The following is a 5,490-nucleotide window of genomic DNA, read 5'->3' as shown; positions in this document are numbered from 1 at the left end:
TTTTTTTAGTGTAATTTATTTATTTTGAGAGAGAGAGAAGGAGAGCCTGGGTCGGGAGAGGCAGAGAGAGAAGGAATCCCAAGTGGCTCTGCACTGTCAGTGAAAAGCCCAGTGCAGGGCTCAGACTCATGAACCTTGAGATCATGATCTGAGCTGAAATCAAGAGTCAGACACTCAACCAACTGCCCCAAGCTTGGATTTTTTTAAGATTCCACATATACACGAGAATGCACAGCATTTGTCTCTGACTTATTTCACTCAGCACCATGCCCTCCAGGTCCAGNCAGACTCATGGACCTTGAGATCATGATCTGAGCCAAAATCAAGAGTCAGACACTCAACCAACTGCCCCAAGCTTGGATTTTTTTTAGATTCCACATATACACGAGAATGCACAGCATTTGTCTCTGTCTGACTTATTTCACTCAGCACCATGCCCTCCAGGTCCATCCATGTTGTCTCCCATGGCAACATTTCCTTCTTTTTAATGGCTCAACAGTATCCCATTGCAAAGCTACATCTCTATCTGTACATCACATTTTCTTTATCCATTCTTTCATCAATTGACACTAAGGTGTTTCCATGTCACGGCTGTTGTAAATAATGTTTCAAGGAGCATGGGCAGATATCTCTGCAAGATGGTGATTTAATTGCCTTTAGGAATTGCTAGATCATATGGTGGTTCTGCTTTTAATTTTTCAAGGACCCTCCATACCTTTTCCAGCATTTTCCACAGTGGCTGCAACAGGTTCAGGTACAGGGCCCCCCTCTCTCTGCATCCTCACCAGCTCTTGTAAACTCTTATCTTTTTGATACTAGCCACTCTGACAGGTGTGAGGTGACATCTCACTGTGGTTTTGACTTGCCTTTCCCTGATGATGAGTGATGTTGAACAATTTTTTTTGTACCTGTTGGCTTTCCAAATATTGTCTTTGAAAAAAATGTCGATTCAGTTCCTTTGTCCATTTAGAAATTGGATTATTTTGTTTTTGTTTGTTTGCTATTGAGTTGTAGGAGTTTCTTATATGTTTTGGATATTAAATTCACCCCTTATCAATCAGATATGTGGTTTGTAAATATCGTCTTCCATTCTGCGGGTGCCCTTCCACTGTGCTGATTGTTGCTTTCACTATTTAGAAGCATTTTAGTTTGATGTAGTCCCACTTGTTGAATTTTGTTGCTGTGCTTTTTGATTTAATGTTTATTTTAGAGAGAGAGAGAGAGAGAGAGAGCATGCAAGCAAGAGCACAAGTAGGGGAGGGGCAGAGAGAGAAGGAGAGAGAGAATCCCAAGCAGGCTCCGAGCTGTCAGTGTAGAGCCCAATGTGGGGCTTGAACCCACGTGAGATCATGACCTGAGCCAAAGTCAGACGCTCGACTGACTGAGCCACCCAGGCGCCCCCTGTTGCCGTCCTTTCTGTGTCATTGTCAAACCTAGTGTCAAGGAGCTTTTCTCTGTGTTTTATTCTAGGAGTTTTATGGTCCAGGTCTTACATTCAAGTTTTTAATTCTTGTCAAGTTAATTTTTGTGAGTGGCGTAAGACAAGAGTCTGGTTGCCTTCTTTTATATGTTAACTACGTAATTTTCCCAGCACCATTGGTTAAAGAGACTGTCTTTCTCCACTGAGTATTCCTGGCTTCCGTGATAAATACCAGTCGACTCTATGTGCATGGCTTTATTTCTGAGCTCCTGATTCTGTTTTATTGACCTAGGTGTCCGTTATGGTGCCAATACCATACCGTTTTGATTACCATTGCTTTGTGGGATAGTTTGAAGTCAGAAAGCATGAAACCCTTAGCTATGTTCTTCTTTCTCAGGATGATGCTGGCTCTCTGGGGTCTTTTGTGGTTCCATACAAATTTTAGGATTTTTTTTATTTCTGTAATAATGCCGCTTAAATATTGATAGGTATCTGTTGATTATGTAGGGAAGTATAGACATTAAAAAATGTTAATTTGTTTTTGAGAGAGAGTGAGCACTAGCAGGGAGGTGTAGAGAAAGAGAGGGAGATACAGAATCTGAAGCAGGCTCCAGGCTCTGAGCTGTCAGCACTGAGCCCAACATGGGGCTCAAACTCACAAATGGTGAGATCATGGCCTGAATCTAAGTCAGAGACTTGACCAACTGAGCCACCCAGGTGCCCTAGATTCCACACATCAATGAAATAATATGATATTTGTCTTTCTCTGTCTGAATTATTTCACTTGGTCCATCCATGTTGTCACAAATGGCACAATCATGTCCTGTTTTATGGCTGCATAGTATTTCACTATATTCACATATGCCTAGTTGAGCATTATTCTTGTATTCAGGCCATTGTAGCCTAGGAAACCTTAGTTTTATAACAAACATATTCTCCAGGGGCGTTTTCTGAGAATCTGCAGATTCATAATGATGGAGAAGTTGGCTTTCTCTAGAAGGGTCTTTCAGAAGGGAGGTCTCTGCATCCACGCATGCCTTTATGCAAAGTTTCACTATTTAACTGGTGCTCTTTCCCACAGGAATGACAGATATGTCTGCAACTTTCATTACCCCCACCCCCCAGAGCTGCTGCATACCTCCTGCTGGGCTGCAGACACCGTGGCCGCATCGAGAGTTGAGATGTAACTTCCCAGAGGAATGGGGCATCCTTGCCAGGTAGGGACGCCCTGGGGAACCTCTCTTCTGTGCTCAGCAGCATCTCCCTCCCTCTGTGCCAGGGACTTGTGGGCATTTGTTTTTTTTTTTTTTTTTAATGAAAACATAGAATAGAATATCAGACCCCAGAAATGCCTCAGGACTCTTGTGATCCATTTTGCAGTTCCATGTTTTCCTTCGTTTCACTGATTAAAGGGAACACCAAGTGAGAAGACAGTTCTTGGGTATGACAGGCGCCAACACAGATGGGCCGGAGGAAATTGCGCCAAAACTGTGCCGAAATTGCCCCTTCCCACACTCCCAGGTTAACAATGTGCCTGAGTCAACAAATCTCTCAATGGCAGGTAACCTCTGGAATGTTTCCTCCTCTGTAAATATCACTTTTGTTTTCCCAGTTGGCCACCTGACCATCACATGCTTCGTTGGCAGATCTCTCCATCTTGGGGTTCCCACTCCCAGTGGCTTATCCAAGAATCCCGTGGAGTCAGTAGGGCAGAGAGTCCCCTCAGGGGGAGCTAGAGCCCATCAATGGTGCAACAGTTTATTAGCAACTTGCACAGAGGTGGCAGTGTTCCAAACTCATGGATGCCGGGTCCTCTGAGCCAGGCTGGTTCCCGCTGGGCTGCAAAGGTTTCTCCGAAGGACCCTCTTGATGTTTGCACTTTTCCAGGTCACAGCTCTTACTGGTGACCTTCAAGGCATCTGCCCAGTACAGAGCCCAGAGCCCTCCGGGACAGGTGGATTCCCAGAGTCTAGAACACAAGGGCCTCATCTCCCCCTCCAACCAGGGCCACACAGTGGACTGAGGTCACACAAAGCACAGCCGTTCTCACGCAGTCCCCCCCACTGGGGCAAAGGGGACCTGCTTTTCCCATAGTTTCATAACAAATGAAAGCACCAAGTGCTTCTGGGAAGAATGAAGACGATGTGATTCCAGGAGGCTGGGCCTCCGCCCTGCCTTGTGATGGCCACCCCCGCTCTGAAACAGAGGGAACAGCAAATCCGCTCATAGGGTAGGTGGCCCCGACATACTGGGCCACCCCGAGGGGCATGACCGTCCTACGCTCCTGGCATTAGTGCCAGGTGGATGAGAAATCCGGCCATTCTCACCTAGGGCAGGGTACGGGCCTTCTGGGCTGAAGAGCTGCCCCAAAGAGGTGGGGAGGCACCAGAGACTCAAAGAGACAGGCAGTGGTAGTGGGGACATAGCATTTGCTTCCTGCTGGGAATTAGCAGTGATGGACTCTTTTGGGGAGACTCTGGGCCTCATGTCGTCCTGAGTTCCTTAACTTCCACCAGTGACCACCCAGGCTCCCAGGGCCCAGCAGCATGTAGTCCAGTGGGAAACGACAAGGCAAGCCCTTTGTGGGGACAGGGGTAGGGGTGGGAAGGGGTGAGGAGGGGTGAAGGCGCTATTAAAGGTACTGAAATTAAAAGCTTTTCCTTTTTTTTTTTTTTTTTTACCATTTCTCATTCAGCTGGTCGTGGTGTCTTTCGTTTGCCATTTACTGGCATCCCAACGAAAGAAAAACCAAAAATGTTAACTCATCAGCATGAATATTAGCTGATCAGCATGAAAATTCGTCTTTACAGCGCGTAATGCCAGTTTTAAGCAGACACAGAATTTAACTTGTATGAGAGCTCAGGCGAATGACACACTTGTATACTGTTGTTCGCACATGCATGTGCATTTTGTTTACACCAGAGCAGTGGGAACTGCACAAAATGAACTCTGCTGTTTTTGTTTCACCTCCCGACACAAACACATCCCGCCGACGGATGGGTAAGGAAGGACTGAATGGAAACGGCTCGGTGGACTGTCCAATCATTCTATTTCCTTCTGTGACATCATTATCAGCGTAAGTGGTGGGCTGAGGACAACAAGCCCATCTATGTAAATAGGCAGATGCCTTAGAAGAGGGAAAACTTACGGCTTCTCTTCTCATTGATGGAGTGTTCTCTCGTATGGTCATCCCCGGTTACTCACAGGGAGTGTGTGTGTGTGTGTGTGTGTGTGTGTGTGTTTCACGAGACATGGGTGTGCATTTGTGTATATGTACATACGTGTGCATTTATGTATACGTAAGTGCGTGCCTGCGTGTGTATGTGTGCGTACATGCATTGTGTTTGTGTGTGGCTGTGTGTATGTGACTGAGCATTGCATGAGAGTGTATGTAGTTGAATTGAGAAAAGAGTAAACGATGGATTTCCCTTCTCCAAAATATAATCTCTCTATAGAGTTTTTTAAAAATTTGTTTATTTAAAGTCTCTTATTTTTAAGAGAGAGACAGACAGACAGCATGAGTGGGGGAGGTGCGGAGAGAGAGAGAGAGGGAGAGAGAGAATCCCAAGCAGGCTCCACCCTATCAGCACAGAGCCCAATGTGGTGCTCAAACTCACAAACGTGTGAGACCATGACCTGAGCCGAAACCAAGACTTGGATGCTCAACGGACTGAGCCACTCAGGAGCCTCAAGTTTATTTATTTTGAGAGAGAGAAAGTGAGCAGGGGAGAAGTAGAGAGAGGGAGAGAGAGAATTCCAAGCAGGCTTCTAGCTATCACTGCAAAGCCCCATGCAGGACTCAAACTCACAAACAGCGAGATCATGACCTGAGCTGAAATCAAGAGTTGGATGCTTAACTGACAGAGCCCCCCACCCCAGGGCATCCCCCAAGGTACCAATTTCTAATCTCTGGGAGAGCCGAATGCTGGAGACAAAATGTCCCACTGGAGTGTTTCCTGTTCAAACCATCAGCCAACCAGTTTCATCCCTATGTGAGAGATTAGCAGGAAGCCTGATTTCCTTTTTTAGTTTTTAAATTTCATTTATGTGTTTTTGAGAGAGAGAAAGCA

At 45.9% G+C, this 5,490-nt stretch overlaps 1 long non-coding RNA gene across 3 annotated transcripts in view; it reads left to right on the top strand.

The window, feature by feature from the left end:
* Positions 1-4,582, top strand: part of LOC144245779 (uncharacterized) — an 11,027-nt gene extending 6,445 nt beyond the window's left edge. For 2 of the 3 annotated variants that reach the window (XR_013339417.1, XR_013339418.1), the window contains exons 2-4: positions 2,502-2,637; positions 2,801-2,981; positions 4,116-4,582. This is a non-coding gene — a long non-coding RNA (uncharacterized LOC144245779). The remainder of the gene's footprint in view (positions 1-2,501; positions 2,638-2,800; positions 2,982-4,115) is intronic. The other variant, XR_013339419.1, reaches the window with a different exon arrangement.
* Positions 4,583-5,490: the final 908 nt, after the last annotated feature.

The sequence above is a fragment of the Crocuta crocuta genome, unplaced genomic scaffold (assembly GCF_008692635.1).
Source record: "Crocuta crocuta isolate KB4526 unplaced genomic scaffold, BGI_CrCroc_1.0 scaffold108, whole genome shotgun sequence".
Classification (NCBI taxonomy): Eukaryota; Metazoa; Chordata; class Mammalia; order Carnivora; family Hyaenidae; genus Crocuta; species Crocuta crocuta.
Note: the sequence above shows the minus strand (reverse complement) of the source record. Positions and strands in the feature narration are given on the sequence as shown.